Source organism: Schistocerca cancellata, chromosome 1 (assembly GCF_023864275.1).
Source record: "Schistocerca cancellata isolate TAMUIC-IGC-003103 chromosome 1, iqSchCanc2.1, whole genome shotgun sequence".
NCBI lineage: Eukaryota > Metazoa > Arthropoda > Insecta > Orthoptera > Acrididae > Schistocerca > Schistocerca cancellata.
This window is the reverse complement of record NC_064626.1, coordinates 721169002-721194118: the sequence shown is the minus strand read 5'-3', so window position 1 is coordinate 721194118 and position 25117 is coordinate 721169002.

Genomic DNA, 25117 nt, shown 5'->3' with positions numbered 1-25117 from the left:
ACTGGTCTCGAATTCGAGAGGTGGAAAGTTTAAATCACCATTTGCGGCATACCGCATCGCTCTTGGTCGCACCCGTCGAATCTGTTCGGAATACCAGAGCTGGTTACTCCGATCTGTGGAGGATAAACGCCCTCTTCTGTCGACATGTGGTGTATACAAAATTCCGTGTACGTGTAGTAAAGTTTATATTGGAACTACGAACAGCAGCGTAGATGCACTGTTAAAAGAGCACAAAAGTCTTTGCCGACTAGCAAAGCAGAGAAATCAGCTGTAGCAGAGCATGCTCTTCAGTCAGTAAAACAGTACAGTACAGTGCACAAATCGTACATGAGGTGCGTATCGACCAACTTTCATCATTTAACCTATCGATACTGCTATGTTTCATCGTTAACATACAACTAACACAGCTGCCTAGACAGAACAGAGCAGTACTCAGTACAAGCTTCAGGGCGAAGACAAAAGTAAGCATTGCTGCTGCGAGTACCGAGAGTGAATAGAAAAAAATTGTATGCAAACAAGACACACAGCGCACAGTGTACACATTTGCACTGTTGTACAGATATCTTCAGTTTCACGATACAAACATAAATGGGTATAAGAAATGAAACGTAGAGCAATGACTCCATAGTCAGTCGACGCAGACCACAACTCCCTTGAACCAAAATACCAAAATATCCCTGAAACATCTCTAAATTATTATCGGTATTTTCGTTCAGCCTGCATAGTCTAATTCGCTTCGTTGTGCAGGCTGTATAACGGAGGTAAATAGTGAAACGCTCATATTCATGGGCCAGTTAATGTCCAGTGACTTAAGGTAGCGTGGATGGGTGGAATGTAGCTGTTGAATGCCGAATGGGATAGAGTCTTGTTTCCAGACGAGAGCCGCGGGAAACACGGCGTACAGCGATGACAGCAGACGCAGTTCGCTACCACTGGAAACCTGGGCTATTGCGACGGCCACAGATGCATCTCGCGACTTTGTGGTGACAGTAATGAACCTGGCTGCATTCAAGTCCGCATAGCACACGAAAGCCGGGCCTAGTATAATTTTAGTAAAACATAAACTACCATCGTAGATTTACGCTGTTGCAAACTGCCACTGTCCGCTACCTCACAAATGTCGGAGTCTGTGACACTTGTCCGGATTAATGTTGCGCAGAGGAGCACAGCATAAGTCTTGTAGTGGACCTCGGAACGGAAGTAGGATACACGGGCCTAACTAACTGCTACCTCCGTCGTACTACTAGAAAAGATCACTTCCTAGACTAAAAACCCTGGCTGCACACCAAGTCGTTGACAGGCGGATGAGTTGCGTGCTATCTCTCAGATCCAGTAATGCAGTTGATAATTTACTAAGCGAGTAGTGAACCGTTTTCTAAGTGTTGTGAAGATGGAGTTCACTTTGCAATGTGTAGCTGGGGATATTCATCATCACCACGTTCCCGAGACGTCTAGTGTCAACGAAAACGTCTGTTCGTTTCCCGTTACAAACAGAATTATTTTTAAACTAGTGTTATATTCAGTTTACCGATTGCATTAATACGGAAAGTAAAACAAAGAAAGCCAGTACTCTAGCAGCGGCTGAGTAGCGCCGGAACATGTAGGGCGCAGGAAGATCTGTCGAACAGATGTTGACCCATCTTTCGGTGTCTGTTGCGGGTATCAACTGCATAATAAACGGACGACAGAAGTCCATGTAGCCACAGTAGTAATTTGGAAATTTGTAGTAAGGTCTGATGGGACCAAACTGTTGAGTTCATCAGTCCCTAAGCCTACATACTACTTCATCTAACTTAAACTAACTTAACGCTGTCCGAAGGAAGACTCGAACCTCCGACGGGGGGAGACGACACAGTAGTAATAAAGCCCACTGCATTATCATATTCAAGACGATTTCACGGAACGGCCAGGTGTTACAGTTTCCATATACCTAACACGATAATACCTTCTGAATTTTACGAAGGTCTAAGATCAATAAAACATACTAGAAAGTAGACGAAACACCTTCAATTTACCTTAGCTACTGCACTTAATGTGTGGCAAGACTACATATTTACAAAGCAAATCGTGGCCAACTTAATCGTCAATAAATTATTAGTTGCTACCAAAGCAATTCTGTAACTGATTTACATTCCCACTATTTCATTGGGTCAGTCCCTTACTGTAGGTGTTTAAATAAAGCGCCGTTTTGTTCTCGACACCGTTCCAGTTCACAACGGATGCTAGCTGTAACACACAGTACATTATATGACCATCAAGTGCAAGAAGGGCTGCCTGGTGCGATTTTTCATTTCGTCGCTGTTTTCACATTGCTTCGCGCGCAGAAGCAGTGCAGCGGCTCGGCGGACCATTCTGTTGTATCCACATCACTTGCACGTTCTTTAAATCAATGTTGACGAGCACAGCAGACGGTTCGTTCTGAAGGAAACTGATGTACGTTCTCTCGCTCAAGTTTTTTTCAAACAAACGGGGAACAACGACACTGCTACGGATAATACCTCAGCAGCAACTGACGATCCGCCGGAATTGATGATCTGCCCTCGGCGCTACAGTCTGGAACTGCGCGACCGCTACGGTCGCAGGTTCGAATCCTGCCTCGGGCATGGATGTGTGTAATGTCCTTAGGTTAGTTAGGTTTAAGTAGTTCTAAGTTCTAGGGGACTGATGACCTCAGAAGTTAAGTCCCATAGTGCTCAGAGCCATTTGATTTCTTTTATGATCTGCTAACGCAACCCGTAGGGGTTCACGGAGGCTCAATAGTGTTTGGCATTACGAGCTGGCACACCTGCGCTGCAAAACGTTGACTCGTCTGTGAACAGTCTTTTTAACAAACTACAAATATTAGTATAATGCCCACACACAAAATATTAGTCGATTGGCCTCATCCTCCGCCGAAAGCCTTTGGTACACGTGCGCGCGGTATGTTTTCATGTTTGAGTCTTTAAAAATGCGATGTACCTATGCAACGCGAGATTTGTAAGTCCCTGGTTAGCGTCCTTGAACTGCTGTATGGATGCTACACAGTGGCACTGTTTCGATTTCACACAAGCCCATCGGCTGCAAATCCCCAGCTTCTCGAGCTCGTTATACTACAGTAAGAAACGTGTCCGCAGGGGAATATCTCTCTTTTCGTTCCGGATACTTTTCACGGTACATCAGAGCTGCCTCTCTGGCAACCTCATTACACATGTCTAAATATCTAAAATTCGTAGTACGGAATCTTGTCAGAGAGATCCACTACAGCAGCAACAACTAAACACGATCACTGTACAATAAAACCTTAAAACCACTTACCCATTATCAAAATCGCTTCTATTAGTTCTGAAGGCGTGTGTATGTTGCATTCTGCAGTACGATGTGGCGGAAAAAGAATGCGTCCACTGCCATCTGTAATGTCTTGTAGCACTCATCATATCGATAAACATACGTTTGTCACGTCTTCCTTGCCCAGTTTCCTCTGCCTCGTGTGCCGCTTTGCCGCGTGCTGTCTGTTACAGCCGTGTAGCAGCTGTACTCGGTAGCTGCTCGATTACTGGTTATTCTTCGCGTTTTACTGTCCCTGTTAATATACACACATAAAAAACACATTTGCATCACCTCGGGTCCGAGAGTTCCGGAACCTGCACAGAAAATTGGAATAGAGGTCAACGTATACATCATTTTCGCCATTTTTATTGCTCATGAAAACCACACATTGCATGTTGTACCACCATCCAGCGACACCTTCAGAGGTGGTGGTCCAGATTGCTGTACACACTGGTACCTGTAATACCCAGTAGCACGTCCTCTTGCATTGATGCATGCCTTTACTCGTCGTGGCAAACTATCCACAAGTTCATCAAGGCACTGTTGGTCCAAATTGTCCTACTCGTCATCGGCGATTCGGCGTAGATCCCTCAGCGTCGTCCATAAACAGCCCTTTTCAGTCCATCCCAGGCATGTTCGATAGGGTTCATGTCTGGAGAACATGCTGGCTTCTCTAGTCGAGCGATGTCGTTATCCTGAAGGAAGTTCAAATGGTTCAAATGGCTCTGAGCACTATGGGACTTAACATCTGTGCTCATCAGTCCCCTAGAACTTAGAACTACTTAAACCTAGCTAACCTAAGGACATCACACACATCCATGCCCGAGGCAGGATTCGAACCTGCGATCGTAGCAGTCGCGCGTTTCCGGGTGAAGGAAGTCATCCACAAGATGTGCACGATGGGGGCGCGAATTGTCGTCCATGAAGACGAAAGCCTCGCCAATATGCTGCCGACATGGTTGCACTATCGGTCGGAGGATGCAATTTACGTATCGTACAGCCGTTACGGTGCCTTCCATGAACGTCGACCCCAGATAATGGCACCCCAAAACAACAGGGTACGTCCACCTTGCTGCACTCGCTGGACAGTGTGTCTAAGGCGTTACCTCCAAACACGTCTCCGACGATTGTCTGGTTGAAGGCATCTGAGACACTCATCAGTGAAGAGAACGTGTTGCCTATCCTGACCGGTCCATTTGGCATGTTGTTGAGCCCATCTGTACCGCGCTGCATGGTGTCGTGGTTGCAAAGATGGACCTCGCCATGGACGTCGGGTGTGAAGTTGCGCATCATGCGGCTTATTGCGCACAGTTTGAGTCGTAACACGACGTCCTGTGGCTGCACGAAAAACATTATTCAACATGGTGGCGTTGATGTCAGGTTTCATCCGAGCCATAATCCGTAGGTAGCGGTCATCCACTGCGGTAGTAGCCCTTGGGCGGCCTGAGCGAGGCATGTCATCGACAGTTCCTGTCCTGCCTGTATCTCCTCCATGTCCGAACAACATCGCCTTGGTTCACTCCGAGACGCCTGGACACACTCCTTGTGAGAGCCCTTCCCGGCGCAATGTAACAATGCGGACGCGATCGAACCGCGGTACTGACCTTCTAGGCATGGTTGAACTACAGACAACACTAGCCGTGCACCTCCTTCCCCGTGAAATGACTGGAACTGATCGGCTGTCGGACCCCTCCGTCTAATAGGCGCCGCTCATGCATGGTTGTTTACATATTTGGGCGTGTTCAGTGATATCCCTGAACAGTCAAAGGGACTGTGTCTGTGATACAGTATCCACAGTGAACGTCTATGTTCAGGAGTTCTGGGAACTGGGGTGAGCTCGAACCGAGCGAGGTGGCGCAGTGGTTAGACACTGGACTCGCATTCGGGAGGACGACGGTTCAATCCCGCGTCCGGCCATCCTGATTTAGGTTTTCCGTGATTTCCCTCAATCGCTCCAGGCAAATGCCGGAATGGTTCCTTTCAAAGGGCACGGCCGACTTCCTTCCCCGTCCTTCCCTAATCCGATGAGACCGATGACCTCGCTGCCTGGTCTCCTTCCCCGAAACAACCAACCAACCAACCAACTGGGGTGATGTAAAACTGCTTTTGATGTGTGTACTTCACGCCAACCTTACAAGTTCTTACGAGGAAACAACGTTATTGCATTTGTCTCCGTTTTGCTACTGTACAAGAATCGAGAACCATATCACTTCTTTACCTATTAAAATCAGAGTTGGTACATGGAATTCTGATTCTCTTATGATCGACTTCGAAACTGTTATCATCCAGTCAGCTAGAAGTTTGTTTCCTGAAACACAGATTGCCAATTTTAATTTTTATTTTTATCAGTGTTCGTGGAAATAAGGATCAGGGTTGTGACCTTTTTCCTGCACATAAGGAAAACGAAGAAATATCTGTAGTATAAGAATGTGCTTAGATCTGCCAGATTTTCTCCTCAAAATGATGGATGACGGTTGACTACCTGTTCAGGAGAGCGTATCTGAAAATTAAAAGTTTCAGTAATTATGGGACAATGTGTGAACCAGTGGCTCGATAACGAGCACCCGCCAAGAGACATGTGGAATTGCAGGAGAAGGCACCATTGCACTAGCATCGCCTCTGAAGGATGGAAAGAAAGGTAAGCACATTAATATCACATGTTCATCCAAATGTTTACTCATTAGTAAAAAAAAAGCATTTGAGAAGGCGCAGAGTACTGCTGCCACTGGTTTGACGATTAATTTCAAATTTCGAGGGGAAAAGAAGAAAGAGGTCAGCAACTAAGACTGATGAGACTACTAAAACGGCTCTACAAAGACTCCAAATTGACTGACTTGAGTGGCCTACGCACAAAAGTTACAGTGCAGAAGAAAACGTCACACAGATAGCCATTATGTAAATATTAGAAAGTGGTTTATTGCACGCCATACTCATTGTTAATCTTGTACATGTTGTAAATAAGTTTAATGGAGGACGAAATAACACTACCCCCTCGTGGTTTTCCTTGGAAACGACATAAAGTCAGCTAAATGTCTCTTGCAATTTGTAAAATATTCGCTAATGAAGACGGACAAGACAACATCAAAGGCCATTCCTCTTATAGGAAATCATCGCAGCGGTTCCCTTGAGAGATTCTTGGAATCAAAATCTGTATGGGCGGGCAGCGAATACGAAATCGTTGCAATCGAAACGGAGCCAAATGACGTGCACTTACATCCATCCATTCACCCGCCATCTGAAGACGTATCGGAGACTACTTGCTAAACTGCAAGGGTTCTTGGCATGTGCGTACGTACCCGTTTAAATCTGCATCTTACACAAGAACTCCAGGCTCAGTAAAAGTAATCCTATACACGCGTTCCAGTCACGAAATTTCGTTTGTCCCGAAGCAGTCCTCTAGCATATACAGCTAGTTGCAGAAGAAAATATATACTGTTATCTATATGAAATAAAAGACACTGTTATAAATATATCTTTACATGAAAATATATGTTATTACTAATTGCACAATTACCTAAAGTGAATCCAATCGCCGCCATTATCGGTTATAGGTTGGCACCTTTTTGATTTTCATGAGACTTTTTGCATATTCTCTCGGTAAAGATCTCCATATCGTCCTGATTTTACATAACAGTTGCTTCAAAGCATATACTGACTTTCCTTTAAACTTCATCTTATCATACGACCAAACATTTGCGATCGGATTTGCATCCGGAGACACTGCATGCCAATCCATAGTGGACACTCCATTGTCTTGTTTCCACGCTGTACAGAGACGGCTGCTATGGTTCAAATGGCTCTGAGCACTAGGGGACTTCACTTCTGAGGTCATCAGTCCCCTAGAACTTAGAACTACTTAAACCTAACTAACCTAAGCCCGAGGCAGGATTCGAACCTGCGACCGTAGCGGTCGCGCGGTTCCAGACTGTAGCGCCTAGAACCGCTCGGTTAACCCCGGCCGGCATGGCTGCTATGTTTCGGATTATTATCCTCTTGAAGCGCCCAGTTTGGCTCGTTTGAACTAAACAGCTTCTTAACAGACCTCATACGGGATTTTTGATAAATACTGCGCATTTTTTCAGCGTTTAAACTGGCCGTAAATAAGTGCAAATAGCCAAAACTGCAACCAATACAACATATTCAACTCTCACACTGTTTATCTACGCAATGTGCAAAAACGCCTTGAGTACATATTCGAGACCACTACCAGAAATGCCACTGGGGAACGTTACATTTAACATTGTGGCGTACACTTTCTTCTGGAACTGACTGTAACTTGAGCTTGTACTACAGGGATGGGGCGTTGCATAAAATCAGACGGGTAGTTCGTGGCTTTTTCGAAAGAATCAGTCAGGTATTCATCTGAATACGAAAACTCATATGAACGTCGTCGGATGTATGTTTGAATCACTGTAGATGGAAACGCACGTTCTCGGTCATTCGATAAGGTATCCAGTCAAAAGGCTGTCACAAACTTATGGGCCATACGGAAACTAAAATAAAATATTCGCTGCGGGCTTGTCAAGGCTGATGGTTGTTGCGTACAATAGGTTAGGAGGAAATTCTCCGATTCGATGCAATTACCGATAGAAACAGTTACGAAGACACTGCAGCAGATCATGTATTTTGATAGGACAAACAATGGATCGCTTCTTCCATTCCGAATACAACGTACACACCCTTCGTTGTAAATACTAGGAAGAAGCTGCACTCGTTTTAGTACTGGTTGATTTCAAGAGCTTTAAGAGAAAAATGGCGCATAAATAAACACAGTGAAAACTTTTCAACGCAAGTAGAGACCGGACTTTGCACTTCTTTGACTAAGAAATGTTCCGTCTGGAGCGATACTTGACAGTAAAAATACTGAACATTTAGTAATTCTGTTTTCAGTAATAATCTTTCACTATGCCGCCTTGGTTACTGTGGAACCGTCACTTTCGTATTTTCTTTAGAGACAGCAGGTATAAACTCCCCACTTGCAGTATACATACCAAATGTAACGAAATATACACTTGTAAACAATTAAAAGTTGTGGTTTATTTGGAAGACTATTGCGTCGCGAGACAAGTAGCTTGTTTACGTGCCTACAGATGACAAACTTAATGGTAAGAAATGAAACGACTCTCGGCTGCCGACTCGAGATAGCAGATGACCTCCTCGTCGTGACGAAGTAGTTTCCTACTGTAAGCAATCGTGACTGAAGAATAAAAGCTAATTAAAGCGCGACGAGGTATTGTTTGCTCTCCCAAGAACTCCTTTCCCACCTTCTGTGATACAGAAATAGACTCGACGGAAATAAACTGTTTTTCTCGTGGTTGTTCACTCCATTTAGCAAGCTCACTGAAACGTAGGAATCACTGTCAACTGGTGATTTCTGCAGACGAATCGATATGTAGGGCACCTGAGCTGTTTGTTACAAGTGGAGTCGGTGCTTTGTCAACTTTTAGACACCCAGGCCATTGTTGAGCGTGAGTGGCGATATTACTCTGAGAAAAAAGATTGCCTTTCGCACGATTTCACTTTTCGGGTTCACTCTCAAATATTGCTTACTTCAGTATAAGTTCTATTGGCAGTCATCGTGGCACTCTCCCATCAATAACATACCCCTATTTTGCTGTTGTGGAACTCCATGAATATTTATTTCTGCATTTATTTCACCTGGGAAGATAAGTGCCTTCTGGCCCTTTCTTAGGCCTGGCAAGGCTTCCTCAGTGAGCTAAACAACCCAGATTTGTATAGTACATGAGTACTAGTACATTTAAGACAATATGCGCTGGATATTGGCGGCAACAACTTCTATTTTCGTTTTATTTCACGCCACATGACTGATGACTGAGTGCGGCATAAATCCAAAGGTTCTGATTCGATTCCCCCATAAGTGTAAATATTTATTTCTGGAATTTAGTATGATTTTTTCCTTTGACAATGCTTTGTATGTGCGAGAATTACCAACAATCATATTCGTTTGGATTTCAGCTTATTTATAAGACCATTTAGTTACTTACTCCGATTTCGTTTGCAATCAAAGCAAAGATGTTACGTCTCAGTTAGTGGGAATGTCACTGATATGCAAAGCATGGCCGCTGTGGAATAAAATAAGCATATCTTTCTAGACTTTCGACTAACTATCACACCGACGCGTTATAAGGAAATTACGCTCCTGTCGGGTATCTTATCACTGTTGCCACTGGATCGAAAATTTACTGATAGGCGGGGGATACGGAATCCGAGTTTCACATTTTCTGCCTTGTAGGAGATCGACTTCACAACTAAAAACGCAAAAAACCTCAAAATGTTCGCACTTTGGCAATGGAAGCCGCAGGCAAAGAGGTAGGGACTGTGGCAGGTCCAGGCTGAACAGTACACTGTTGCAGTTCTTCCAGTGAAAAAACTGGAATTGAATGAGTAATGTTTTCTCAGCTTCTTCAGGCAGTGGTAATGCGAGGGACTCGTACAGATCGTTTTCTTTTTCTATAAAAAATTGTTGCCGACGTTGAAGTATGACCCTTGACTTTACTATCACAGTTTCGTGCAGGACACGTACACCCACCGCAGGATTCCTGGCTTCGGTCCACAAGAGCGTCGCAATTATGGGGGAAGATGTTGACATTGTGGTCATAATGATGGATCTCCGAACTGCCCCCAACGTATCTTTCCTCAAGCCAGGGAGGTGTACATCCCCTCAGCTCGTCTAGCACCCAGGGAGAGTAATGAATAGGAGTGTTGCCAACCACATTCTCTTCCACGACGCGATGAGTGGCTGCGAATCTACGTCCGCGTTATTCAGCCAAGGCTAAGTGAAATTTCACAAGAGCCTCCCAAAAAACCCGGATCTCGACTCATATGTTAATATAGTCATCGATGCTTCAGGCCATTCAAAGTAAATAACAGCATTTATGGTGGTAACCACACAACACAAGACTCAACCTGACGTATTAACTATACGTGACATTAGCCAACAAGACATCAAAAAATACGACCGCAGAACCTTCCACTGATGCTGCAGCTCAATAACACACCCTCAGAGTTTCCCGTCAGGTGCAGCAGTAAGTCGAAATCTACGAGGACCCAGAGCTGTTCGGGTGGAAGCTGACAAAAAATAGGTTGACTCCCATTTCACTCTGGAACCCCCGATTCCGGACAAGATTCTTCAGGTTATATCTTGCAAATGCCAGACAGACTGCCTGCGTCAGTATGAGTGTAGGCGAGCAGGAGTGTTCTGCACGAAACTGTGCCAATAAAGTGAAGGGTCGTGATCCAGCGTCGGCGACGATTTTGGTACAGAAGACGACGACGATCTGTTCCCCTTATGAAAAAAAAATTAATGTCACCAAAGTCTCTTGTAGCAAATGTTATGTACATCACGTTATGTATAGGTGTTTCTTGATAGCATGTACATTTTTCAAATTGTATTTTTTACATTTTCACAGAACAGCCAAAGCATCGGCACTTTTCAGCACGCTCTAACGCCGATGCAGCTTGTTAGAAAATCAAAACCGATTAGTGAATTTTTCATAGGGTGATCTTCTTTGAAAAACGCATAGTTTTCGATATATAAGCGAAAAAATGAAACGAAGTGCGAAAATATTGAAGTTTTATTCTTTAGTCGTTGTGAAGCCCATCTGTTACAAGACAGCAAACATGAAATTCGTATTCAACACGCAAAACACCCGTAGAACCGCTGAGAAAAAAACTTCCGCAATTTTGTGACGGGAGAACTACCATTTGAGTGGGCTATTTCGGCAGTTGACGTTCACCTCTGTCATCTATGGACCGTGGTGCATCAAATATGGCTCTGAGCACTAGGGGACTTAACATCTGAGGTTATCGGTACCCTAGACTTAGAACTATTTAAACCTAACTAAAATAAGGACATCACACACATCCATGCCCGAGGGAGGATTCGAACCTGCAACCGCAGCAGCATCGCGGTTCTGGACTGAAGCGCCTAGAACCGATCGGCCACAACGGCCGGCATGGTGCATCGACATTGCCTCGGTGCTGGTCCTGGATAACGCCATTTTGCTATCCACGGTATATTTTAACCACCGTGGTACGCCACCAGTTTAAAAACTTAGCTGTTTCGGAAATGCTTCCACACTTGGCCGAGAACTCAATGATCAGGGCCGTTTGGACGTCAGGAAAATCGCTCCGTTTCCCCATTACGACAACGATTGCATTGTTTTTCGCGTTCCCTCTCTTCCTGTCCCTTCTCCCCAGCCCCATCCCCCAACACGTTTCATATACCCTCCACTGCTAGTGCTGCCACATGTCGTCTGCAAGTGGTTATTGTAAGTTGATGTCGAATATAGGCGGTGGTTACATTAATGTGACTGGTCCGTGTATATGGTGCAGCAAACAGTACCCTCTGCCAAGCATTTCACAGGAGGATGTAGTCGTCGACGTGAGCGTATGCCTTACGGGTAGCGCCGTGATCTCAGGCAAGTTTATTCTTGCCGAGAGTGAACCAAACACTGCCATGGAAACAGAACTGGCGTACGCAATGCAAGCACAAAGGAAGGAACCGCTCTTGAAACAATAATGGCGCGGCGTGCTATCTCGGCAGGAAGTTCGCTCAGCTTGCCGTGTGCGAGAGAGATAGCGCTGTGCGTTATCTGCGGTCGCGGCGAGGCAGACTGTCGGCGCCGGGGAGCCGGCAGGTAGGCAGGGTTTGCGTTGCTGCGTGGGCAGCCTCGGCAGCGGGCACGCTTCCCAGAACACGGTCTGCCAGATACACCACGGAGAGGCGCGGCCCACCTGCCGTGCTCTCTTCTTACGCAACGTCTTCTCCTAACACGTTATCGTTTCGTAAGGAATAGGCCGAGCTCCGGTATGAGCCATAACATTATGACCACATCTTAATAGCTTGTTTGTTCGTCTTTGGGACGAAATACATCACTGATTCTGCTTTTCAGCGATCCGACAGTTCGTTGGTAGCTTTGTGGAGGTATGTGGCGTTAGATGTCTGCGCACGGGTCATGTAATTCGCGTAAATAACGGGTCACTGAAATTTCCTGGCAGATTAAAACTTTGTGCCGGACCGAGACTCGAACTCGGGACCTTTGCCTTTCGCGGGCAAGTGCTCTACCAGGAAGTTTCATATCAGCGCACACTCCGCTGCAAAGTGAAAATCTCATTCTGGAAACTGGCCACTGATTTGCGTACGCGGTGGTGGTGCCCGATAGTCACCCCTTCCGTTCCATAGAATTTAGATTGGGCGAATTTGGTCGCCTGGAGTACGGAAACTAACAAATACATGTCCAAGACCGCACACATGAGTTAACAGCGCTGTAAAATATAAGTAACACCGAACGATAAGTTCATATTACGGAACTTGTGCTACAAATGTTGCTTCTAACATAATAAACAAGAGAATAACATGACAAAATGTGAAACTTCCTGGCAGATTAAAACTGTGTGCCGGACCGAGTCTCGAACTCGGGACCTTTGCCTTTCGTGGGCAAGTGCTCTACCATCTTTTTTTTTTCCATTTTGTTCGTTGTTGATCGTTGTGTTTGGTCGTTGCGGACGTCACATGACACCCGTTAAAGTTCGTTTGTTGATCCTTACACTCAGTCTTTTTATTACAGAAGCCAACCAGCTCTCTGACCGAACACGCTGAACTACCGAACCGGCTTATATTGTTCGTTGCGTTTGGTCTGGGCGGACGTCACAAGACATCCGTTCAAGTTGATCGTTGGATCGTTGATTCTTTGACTCAGTTATTTTATTATAGAGAGCACGCAGCACTCTGACCGAACACGCTGAGCTACCGTGCCGGCACCATCTGAACTCCCCAAGCGCGGCTCACCACCCGTCCTCACAGCTTCACTTCTGCCAGTACCTCGTCTCCTACTTTCCAAACTTCTCAGAAGCTCTTCTGCGAACCTTGCAGAACTAGCACTCCTGGAAGAAAGGATATTGCGGTGACATGGCTTAGACACAGCATGGGGGATATCAGCGCACACTCCGTTGCAGAGTGAAAATCTCATTCCAGAAACATCCCCCAGGCTGTGGCTAATCCAAGTCTCCGCAGTATCCTTTCTTCCAGGAGTGCTAGTTCTGCAAGAATCGCAGAAGAGCTTCTGTGAAGTTTGGAAAGTAGGATACGAGATACTGGTAGAATTGAAGCTGTAAGGACAGGTCGTAGATCAGATGGTAGAGCACTTCCCCGTGAAAGGCAAAGGTCCCGAGTTCGAGTCTCGGTCCGGCACACAGTTTTAATCTGCCAGGAAGTTTCATATCAGCGCACACTCCACTGCAGAGTCATAATCTCATTCAGGATGACAAAATGTAATATAGCGGCATATTATATCTACCACATAATACGTTTATTGTAAGTATAAAAGGAAACACATATTTCAGGGCACTGATGATGCTTCCCAAATATAAGAAGCGAAACGCATATGGGAATAAACAAAACTGCCTTCATTTAGTTGCGTAGACGGTACATACCTCCACGAATAAAAATAACAAATATAAAAAAATTGCATTGTTATACATCGCACTGAAGATGCCTTAAAGTAAAAAATGGCAAAAGGAGTCTGGGAGAAATAAAATACAATGCAGCAAGCATAGGCGGTTTATATTTAAAGACAAATATGTCCTTAGTTTTCTAGATATTAACTGGCTGTCACTCTCAGTTCAAATCAATCGATTCACTTTGCCCTTTGTGGGGAGACGTTAATGCCTTCACTGCGAATGCATAAATACATCCGATCTCCTATGCGAATCTTTAAGTAGCGAACGGGAGTATCAATGGGCAGCGACTGAGGGTAAGTGGCGCTCGGTAGGAGTGTGGATCGACCGCTAGGCGTACCGAGATGGTCCGTGCAGGTGCGGTAACACTGTGTCTCGGTTGGAGCAGTGGTTACCGCACCTGCTTAATAAACAGGAGACTCCGGGTTCGAATCCCGGTCCGGTACACATTTACGCTCGTCGCCGCTGATTCCGCTTAATGTCCCGCTGCAGCTGACAGCAGTGCTGTCCCTTCAATTTACATACGTTAGGCCCACCGCTGTGATGCCTGTCCATGAAAGCGCTATGATGTGTACATGCCGAGTATCAACCGTTCGGGATCTTTATCGACTTTCATTATCGAATCGAGTTCTGAAGAGACATCATATTCGATTTCGTTGTTTTAGATGGAGCTTGCGTTTGATGGGTTTTATATTAAAACCTTTGTCCTATGAATATATGATGTTTCAAATATTGAGGATATCCTAAAACGTGTCGGTACTGACATGATTTGTCGTATAATTAAATTTAGGGTAAGGACACGTCGGCGGTTAAGAGACTTCAGGAGATGTAAGTAAAAAACAGGCGTGGACTTTATGTGTTCACTGATGCGTAAGGAATGGAGCTTATTGAGTTATGATTTGGGATACAGGTGGTGCACTAATGGTAAATCAAAAGAACAATGAAAATAGCATGAAGAACGCAAATGTGGCACCCCCAGAGGAAGTTTATTTTTATGGTCTGGCTATGTGTTTTTACTTACAAATTAAAAATTTTAGTTTATATACTATAATTTTTTAGATATGTACGATAATTATACGGCCCTGGACACATAATTCCACCTCTTCAGGCTGTGAACACTGATAACAGATAATAGTTCAAAGGAACAGGGGAGCTTAAGATATTTAGGGAAAAGTTCCAGAAATGATATCATTTTGGGATTTTTTTTGGTCTGGTATAGAGGAATTTTGGAAATTCAGTCGAGAAATGATGACTAGTCACCCCGTTAATGAGGCCCACTGGTACCTTGGAGTGCTGTAGATGGTAAAGAACGGGTACCAAGCGTTTACGTGATCCTCCAATGCTGAACTACGTCACTGCAGAATAGTGGCGTGTGTGTGTGTGTGTGTGTGTGTGTGTGTGTGTGTGTGTGTGTGTGTGTGTGTGTGTGCGCCTATCATTCGAATCGAGTCTGCGATTTATTGAGGTATCAATGTGTCTGACCAATGTGTCTGAAAGGAATGGTGTACCCACTAGTAGAGGATGAAGTCCGCTTTAGGTGCAGGCCTTCAGTCCGTAACTGACGAGGAGAACACAATGGGTGTCATGATCCGATTTCCCAGAAACTTCGCTCAGTGTAAAAGGGGTCAAAATAAGCGAACAAGTATCACCGCTTATCCGAAGATATTAGACTGTTTCTGAGAAAGCGAGGGTCAAAGTTTTTGACGTACCGTAGATGCCTTTTGGCGCACGATAAATTCATGGAAAGTGATGGTACAGATCACACTTTTACGCCCAGTGATCTAAACCCGATAACTGTTTTTGTTTTTCCTTTTTGTTCATTTACTTGCCCACGTACATAGAGGGTAACCAGATCAATATTTCTGATTAAGTTAGGCTATACTACAACGTTATATTGATTGTAAATTACGATGGTGTTTCACAGCAACTAGCTTATATTTACTATATAATGTGTGTGCATATGGTATTTTCAGTGATCAAATTCTTTTAAAATCCTCATATTCTTACATTTCATTCTTGTGTCAATTCTTGCAGTAATTTCTTATGTTTTATTCCTACGTTTGTTATTCAGGCAGATTTGGTGCATTCCCTGGATGATACCAATCGTTGATACGTTCCAAACATAGATATTCCGAAAACTACAAGCACTGCCTAAAGCCAGCTTTGTCACAGTGATAGTTCTACGTATAAATATCACTCGGGAACGAAACGTCGTTGACAGTGCTGAAGACTTCACGCGTTGGCTGTAATTTCGCGGCAAACCACGCACAACGGATCATTTTTCCAAAAGCTGGTGCTTGCAGTTGATTATGAATCAAGAAAGACTACTAGAATTTCATAGCAAACAATTTTAAATAATTTTCTCATTTAGTTATTTTTTTTTTAAATTCATTCAGTAGACAGATATGTAGTAGACAAATAAGGTCAACGTTCTTTCAGCATACATTAGAAAACATTCGTGCAGTAATCTTCGACAGACATGGATAGACAAATGAAAAAAAAATCAAAAGTAAAAACAATAATCGGATTTCGAAAACCGGTCGAAAAAGTGTGATGCCGAGACGTTAGCCATCGTGTGACCGCTCTGGCTGAGCTTATTGGCTCTGAGCACTATGGGACTTAACTTCTGAGGTCATCAGTCCCCTAGAACTTAGAACTACGTAAACCTAACTAACCTAAGGGCATCACACACATCCATGCCCGAGGCATGATTCGAACCTGCGACCGTAGCGGTCGTGCGGTTCCGGACTGTAGCGCCTAGAACCGCTAGACCACCGCGGCCGCTGAGCTTATTGCAGGCTAAAAGGCACATAAACTAACTTGAAAATTTTGATCGTAGTTTTCTGGAGAACGATCGAGTATTTACAGATAAGCCGATAACCGTGTTCGCTCTTTTCACCAAGCTTTCACTAAAGCCCGTCTCACACGGAGCAAGGTTCGCCATAAGTTTGCGAGATGGCATGCATGCCTGCCGGCTTGCAGGGAAAGGAGCCGGCTATCTTCCATGCCGAAGCTCTCCCACGGTGCAAGATCGACAGCTAGTTGTCTTGTGATCGGCTGCATGATGTATCGAACGAAGATGGCTGCTTCAGGTACAGATGTCCAGAGCAAACTGGTGTTATTAGCTGTTTTGGTGCTAAACGATGCAGAAATGCATGCTAATGAGAGAAGAAGAAAGAAAGTATGGACGAAAAACTGGATTAAGAGGAGAAACGCTGAAAAAGGTGTGCTCTCCATGCTTCATAAAGAGTTGAGGTTATTTCGCATAACACCTACTTTTGTTCGAAAAGTATCACCATTTCATTTATAAATACACCAATAATGACTGTTATATACGACTTTGTTTTATAGGATGGAAGATCGTACATCCTTTGCAAATTTTATACGAATGGATGTATTGGTATTTGAAGAACTGCTTTGTATGGTTGCGCCTCAGATTCAGAAGAAAGACACGGTGATGCGTCAGGTAATTACGGCGTACTCCACTTTAAAACGAGTACGTAAATTGTGCATTTTGCTGTAGCACTCCTTGCTCGTCGTATATGGTCGAACAAGACACACGGCATTTGCAACTCTTTCGAGTGCTTCTGCATGCAAGTGTTTATTGTAATAGTTTGCGCTTTTCACGACGTACAGACACTGTTCTTCCCTATAAGTACATATCAGTGCTTCAATCGCTTCCTTGGACCACTGCGGTGCCATAATTTAGTAATTATAAGAACTTCCTACCGCACCTCACAACAGCAGAAAAGCGACTATCAACAAAGGCTTCCCGCCCAAGTTTTCCGCGTCTGACGTCACAAACGAAACGTATCATGATTGGCCAACGCAGGTAGCACCCAGGGAACCTTACAAGAAAAATACCACCGGACCTATCCTGGAAATCTTATAAGGTTTCCAGCAAGGTAGCCCGCTAGCAGCCGTCGCGCGAGCCAGCAAGGAAACTTACAGCGAATCTTGCTCCGTGTGAGACGGGCTTAAGCGCAGTTGCTGAGAAATCGAGTGATGGCACTTGTCGTGTTCTTCTCGTAAACGGTTACTGGCCCAACCCCTCCTCCTACCTCTTCGCATCCCGTCTAGAGAGCTCTGGTGTCGCAAGGCTCTGGTTCGAGCTCCGTCATCTTCGTTTTTTTAAATTTCACAAACAGCTCATTTGGGCTATCACAGTAGGCATTACAATGTTTTCCGAGCAGTAGCTTATAGAGCTACAGTACCGTAGCGGGAGGTTACGTGAGTGAACAACAAAGGTTTCTCTTCCTAATGAAGATCACACGATTCAAAGATATCTCTACGGGGAATTATTGGCGCAAACATAATGTTAGACCATCAGTAACAAACTGCTGGCTTCAGTCGCTTTGAGCCATCCCCAGTATTACAGCTGGTCAACGTGTCACATTGTCACAGTAATGTAACTGAACTTCTTCTCAGACTCACTGCTATAAGACTGAAGATCTGAACATTGCCGAGGGTGTGCGGCGCGGTGGGTTGTAAGTTCTCATCTCTAACGTTTAGCCCACGTACCTCAGTAGGTTTTTTGCTGTCTGCCCCTTCACTCTGCATTGATAGGTAGTGGTCTAGTTGACAAAAGCAGCGTTTAAGAAAAATCGACTGCATATCTACCAAACAACGGCCGCATAACTCAAGCTTGGATGCAGCGTCTGAAAATTCGTAAAATAACCGAGAGTTTGGATTTCTAAGTAACTTGCATGGAGACTTTTTAAAGTTCGATTGATTAGGCTTTATTGCCTCCAAAAAATGTTGTTAATGGCTATCAAGTCAGTATTTATTGTCAAACTATATACTGATGTAAGTTAATGGCTATAATTACTACATGTTCTCCACACAAAAGCAGCCAGAAATTTTTCAGTCCGGTCTGAATAATTTTAGCGATCCCTAAAGTCTTTGTCGCACAGTTACTCGCGAATTCTACATCAAGTTCTTCAGTGGACTTCATAGAAAGAAGCGCTCTCCAAAATGTTCAAAGACCTTCTCGAAAACAAATTTATTTAAAATGCCCAAACTCTCACTAACACGTTTAATACTACAGTCGCTTTATAATACACTCCAGGAAATGGAAAAAAGAACACATTGACACCGGTGTGTCAGACCCACCATACTTGCTCCGGACACTGCGAGAGGGCTGTACAAGCAATGATCACACGCACGGCACAGCGGACACACCAGGAACCGCGGTGTTGGCCGTCGAATGGCGCTAGCTGCGCAGCATTTGTACACCGCCGCCGTCAGTGTCAGCCAGTTTCCCGTGGCATACGGAGCTCCATCGCAGTCTTTAACACTGGTAGCATGCCGCGACAGCGTGGACGTGAACCGTATGTGCAGTTGACGGACTTTGAGCGATGGTGTATAGTGGGCATGCGGGAGGCCGGGTGGACGTACCGCCGCATTGCTCAACACGTGGGGCGTGAGGTCTCCACAGTGCCCGTCGACCTGAGACCGGACCGCAGCGACGCACGGATGCACGCCAAGACCGTAGCATCCTACGCAGTGCCGTAGGGGACCGCACCGCCACTTCCCAGCAAATTAGGGACACTGTTGCTCCTGGGGTATCGGCGAGGACCATTCGCAACCGTCTCCATGAAGCTGGGCTACGGTCCCGCACACCGTTAGGCCGTCTTCCGCTCACGCCCCAACATCGTGCAGCCCGCCTCCAGTGGTGTTGCGACAGGCGTGAATGGAGGGACGAATGGAGACGTGTCGTCTTCAGCGATGAGAGTCGCTTCTGCCTTGGTGCCAATGATGGTCGTATGCGTGTTTGGCGCCGTGCAGGTGAGCGCCACAATCAGGACTGCATACGACCGAGGCACACAGGGCCAACACCCGGCATCATGGTGTGGGGAGCGATCTCCTACACTGGCCGTACACCACTGGTGATCGTCGAGGGGACACTGAATAGTGCACGGTACATCCAAACCGTCATCGAACCCATCGTTCTACCATTCCTAGACCGGCAAGGGAACTTGCTGTTCCAACAGGACAATGCACGTCCGCATGTATCCCGTGCCACCCAACGTGCTCTAGAAGGTGTAAGTCAACTACCCTGGCCAGCAAGATCTCCGGATCTGTCCCCCATTGAGCATGTTTGGGACTGGATGAAGCGTCGTCTCACGCGGTCTGCACGTCCAGCACGAACGCTGGTCCAACTGAAGCGCCAGGTGGAAATGGCATGGCAAGCCGTTCCACAGGACTACATCCAGCATCTCTACGATCGTCTCCATGGGAGAATAGCAGCCTGCATTGCTGCGAAAGGTGGATATACACTGTACTAGTGCCGACATTGTGCATGCTCTGTTGCCTGTGTCTATGTGCCTGTGGTTCTGTCAGTGTGATCATGTGATGTATCTGACCCCAGGAATGTGTCAATAAAGTTTCCCCTTCCTGGGACAATGAATTCACGGTGTTCTTATTTCAATTTCCAGGAGTGTATGATCAAATAACCGACAGAGTGCAAAATGTTCTTCATCTTAACAAAAATGCATGTCGTGAGGATCCACATTGATATACATAGTAAGACGTTTCCCGAACGACTCCTACAGACGCAGAACTGTAGCACCACATAAATGGTTCAAATGGCTCTGAGCACTATGGGACTTAACATCTGAGGGCATCAGTTCCCTAGACTTAAATCTACTTAAACCTAACTAACCTAAGGACATCACACACATCCATGCCCGAGGCAGGATTCGAACCTGCGACCGTGGCAGTCGCGCGGTTCCAGACTGAAGTGCCTAGAACGGCTTGGTCACTGCGGCCGGCTAGCACCACACAAAGCGCGGAAACTACCGCACTTCATCCCTATTAGCTGGCAGCCAACCAGATACGCTCGAGCACTCCTTTTCTCACAGTAATTCCTAAGTCACCCAATAAGATTGGACGCAGCAATTAGTAACAAATATATTTACAAACCCAAATTCAATTTAAATAAAAGATATTGGTTATCGTCAGAAATGAATTACTAACTGATTCTGTCTGTTTTTATACAAAAGCATGCACACTTGGACATACGTCACATGATTCAGGACTGCACAAGAATTTTCCCACGCATGCATTTCCAGAGTTTTAATTAAATAAAGCAACCAGATTTTACGTCTGTCAACCGTACACTCTCTGTGTCTCCACAAAACTCATATAACAAAACATAGGTAAACAGATGTTTTTAAAGTGCTTGTTACTATATCAGCAGCTATGAAATGAAAGCAAGAATAATATTGGGGCCGGCCGCGGTGGCCGTGTGGTTCTAGGCGCTCCAGTCCGGAGCCGCGCTGCTGCTACGGTCGCAGATTCGAATCCTGCCTCGGGAATGGGTGTGTGTGATGTCCTTAGGTTAGTTAAGTTTAAGTAGTTCTAAGTTCTGATGACTACAGCAGTTGAGTCCCATAGTGATCAGAGCCATTTGAACCATTTTTTTTTATAATATTGGGTAAACAATTTCTGTGCACTGAATCTTCTTGATTATAATCTCAGACAAGATTATAAATGAATACTTTACAGGCTTTAACCCTGTTTTGTAGTACCAGAAAAGTTATTATGAGTTTCAGGTAAAAGTTTACATTTCGAGAAGTATTAAAGATACTGAACTGAGATTTTTACTGTATAGTTGCGTTACCAGTACAAATCTGGATGGAATATGAACAAGATTGAATAAAATACAATACTATTTCTTTCGATTTATAGGAGTATGCATAACGAAATCGAACGCACGCGATACGCCAACGACAGCTGTCCTGAGATGAGAGCAAAAACAGTTGATCTCCTTCCAGATGCAAGGCATAACACAAGACCTCTTACTTCAATGCAAGGTGAAACACACGAACTAATTTGCTGTGCTACAAGTGGCTGAAATGTGCAGTTTTGTTGTTGATAATCTCCTCCTGTATTCTCGGGTGACCCTGTTCACGTCACGTATCTAGCAAAACTAGAACTTAACTTCTTTGTAATAATGCCACAACTATGGTCCCTGAATGAAGGACTATCCCTGAAACTTCTTCTATAAAAATTAATTTATTGCTATTAATGGTTAGCGGTAAAGTTATGAATATTTGACTCCAATTCTCCGGGTACTTCCTGATCAATATGTCAGCATGCAAAATATCTTGTGATGTAGCGACCATCTCTTCATATCAGCGACCTGTTGTAAGCATCATACATCGCGACATATGTGCTGCTCAACCTCTCCCAGGCTGTGGGGACACCCTCCCACTACTGTATTATATAACGCTGTAAGTTATTGCTTATAAAAATTGTAGCGTCTACAATAAGAATCGCGCTGCGCTATCTGGGAAATTTAAGAAAAATAAACATGACGGGTTTCGAAACCAGATCCTCCTAATACCAGATCTTCAAGAGCGGACCTCTCCAGTGGGAATACGAAAGGGGAGAGAGTGGGATGGGATTGAACCACTGCGCCGTTACCCGCTTAGATATGGCTACTGGGACAGTGGATCTGAGTCACAAACCACCGTCAGACCCTAATCCCACTCCAAGCCATGTAACACGCCATAAAAACAGTGATCGTAAAAAGATGCTAACCGACACGTTCCTGAGAAGAGTGTAACGCACTGCTAGTGATATACACTGAAGAGCCAAAGAAACTGGTACATTTGCCTAATATCGTGAAGGGCGCCCGCGAGCACGCTGAAGTGTCGCTACATGACGTGGCAGGAACTCGACTAATGTTTAAAGTAGTGCTGAACAGCATGTGGCAAATATGCTCAATAATGTTCATGTCTGGGGACTTTCGTGGCCAGCGAAAGTGTTTAAACTCAGAAGAGTGTTCCTGGAGCCTCTCTGTAGCAATTCTGAGAGTGTGGGGTGTCGCATTGTCCTGCTGGAATTGCCCAAGTCCGCAGGAATGCACAATGGACTTGAATGGATGCAGGTGATCAGACAGGATGCTTGTGTACGTGTCACATGTCAGAGTCGTATCTAGACGTACCTGGGGTCTCACATCACTCCAACTACACATGCCCCACACCATACAGAGCCTCCATCAGCTTCAATGGTCCCCTGCTGACATGCTGGGTCGGGGTTGCCTCCATACCTGTACACGTCCATCCGCTCGATACAATTTGTAACGAGATTCGTCCGACCAGGCAACGTGTTTCCAGTCATCAACAGTTCAATGTCTGTGTTGACGGGTGCAGTCATCAAGGGTGCAAGCGTGAGCCTTCAGCTCCGAAAGCCCATATCGACGATGTTTCGTTGAATGGTTCGCTCGCTGACGCTTGTTGATGGCCCAGCTTTGAAACCTGCAGTGATTTGCGGAAGAGTTGCACTTCTGTCACGTTGAATGAATCCCTTCAGTCGTCGTTCGTCCCGTTGTTGCAGGATCTTTTTTCGGGCCGCAGCGATGTCGGAGACTTCATGTTTTACCGGATTCCTGATATTCACGATACACTCGTGAAATTGTCGCACGGGGAAATCCCCACTTCATCTCTACCTCGGAGATGCGATGTCCCATCGCTCGAGCGCCGACTGACTAACACCTCGTTCAAACTCATTGAATCATTGATAACCTGCCATTGTAGCAGCAGTAACCTATCAAACAACTGCGCCAGAAACTTGCTGTCTTACATAGGCGTTGCCGACCGCAGCAACGAAATCTGCCTGTTTATATATCACTGTATTTGAATACGCATGCCTATACCAGTTTCTTTGGCGCTTCACTGTATAATCGGTAACCGGTTTCAGACCGACTTGTTTCGCTGTTGCCATTGAATGCTGGTCCATCTCATCCAGTTTACGAGTGAAAATTGCGAGAGAAGCTACAAGCAATGGACATTTGGACTCCAGTACCCCGCAAAGACGTATTGCTCACACCGTCGTATAAAACTGGGCGACCCCAGTGGACCAAACAGTGTAGATATTGGGGAGTAGCTAATTTAATTCGTGTAGCGTAGTTTGATTAGCTGAGATGTTGCATCTTTTCGAATTATTCAAGGTGTCGCTTGCATCGACAGCCCAATGAGCAATAATTGGAGCGTATAGTTGAAGAAAAAGATGGTTCCGTGATGATTTCGGGCTGTTTTTCGTACAATGACTTGAACCCACTCGTTCAGGTTACCGTTAATGTGAACCAGGATCTTTATTTCACATTTGTCGATGACCAAGTGTTGCCCTTTCTTCTACAACTTCATGATGAGTTTGCTGCGGGTATTTGGGTCGATTAAGATGGCGCAGCTGTGTCCATGGGGCTGCACATACACGTTCCTGGTTTGACGAACACTGAGGCACGTTGTCGCATGTCGACTGGAACGCTAAATTACACAGTCTTAATCAAAATGGTTCAAATGGCTGTGAGCATTATGGGACTTAATTGCTGAGGTCATCAGTCCCCTAGAACTTAGAGCTACTTAAACCTAACTAACCTAAGAACATCACAAACATCTATGTCCGAGACAGGCTCTGAGCACTATGGGACTTAACATCTTAGGTCATCAGTCCCCTAGAACTTAGAACTACTTAAACCTAACTAACCTAAGGACATCACACACATCCATGCCCGAGGCAGGATTCGAACCTGCGACCGTAGTGGTCACGCGGTTCCAAACTGAAGCGCTTAGAACCGCACGGCCACACCGGCCGGCGTCCGAGACAGGATTCGAACCTGCAACCGTAGCGGTCGCACGGTTCCCGACTGTAGCGCCTAGAACCGCTCGGCCACTCCGGTCGGCACAGTCTTAATCCCACAGAAAAATATCTGGTACTAAGTGGGTATTTGTTTTTTCATTAAGTAAACGGTTTTCGGTATTTATTTAGTGAGTTGCTATTTTCACACCATAGTAGGATGATGTGCACAAAATGAACCACGTGTTCCTTCATATTTTTCACACTATATACATATAGAGATTTTTCTTCATACTGAAACTGACAGTGTAGTGTAACCTTGAAATTCTGTTCAAAAAATGGTTCTGAGCACTATGGGACTTAACTTCTGAGGTCATCAGTCCCCTAGAACTTAGAACTACTTAAACCTAACTAACCTAAGGACATCACACATATCCATGCCCGAGGCAGGATTCGAACCTGCGACCGTAGCGGTCGCGCGGTTCCAGACTGAAGCGCCTAGAACCGCTCGGCCACATTGGCCGGCTTGAAATTCTGTGATATGACATAATACCCCCCACCACATCTTATCAAACTGTATCATAACAGCATACTCACCTCCATAGTGGGTTACGGTTCAGGAGTCTGGGCATACAGGCTCACGAGTTTGGTGCCCGCCATGACCGTGAGAAGAGTGCAGAGGAATATGATTATGAGATCAATGGGGGCTTACAGGACCACACCGGGAGGAGCCCTGTTAGTCATAATG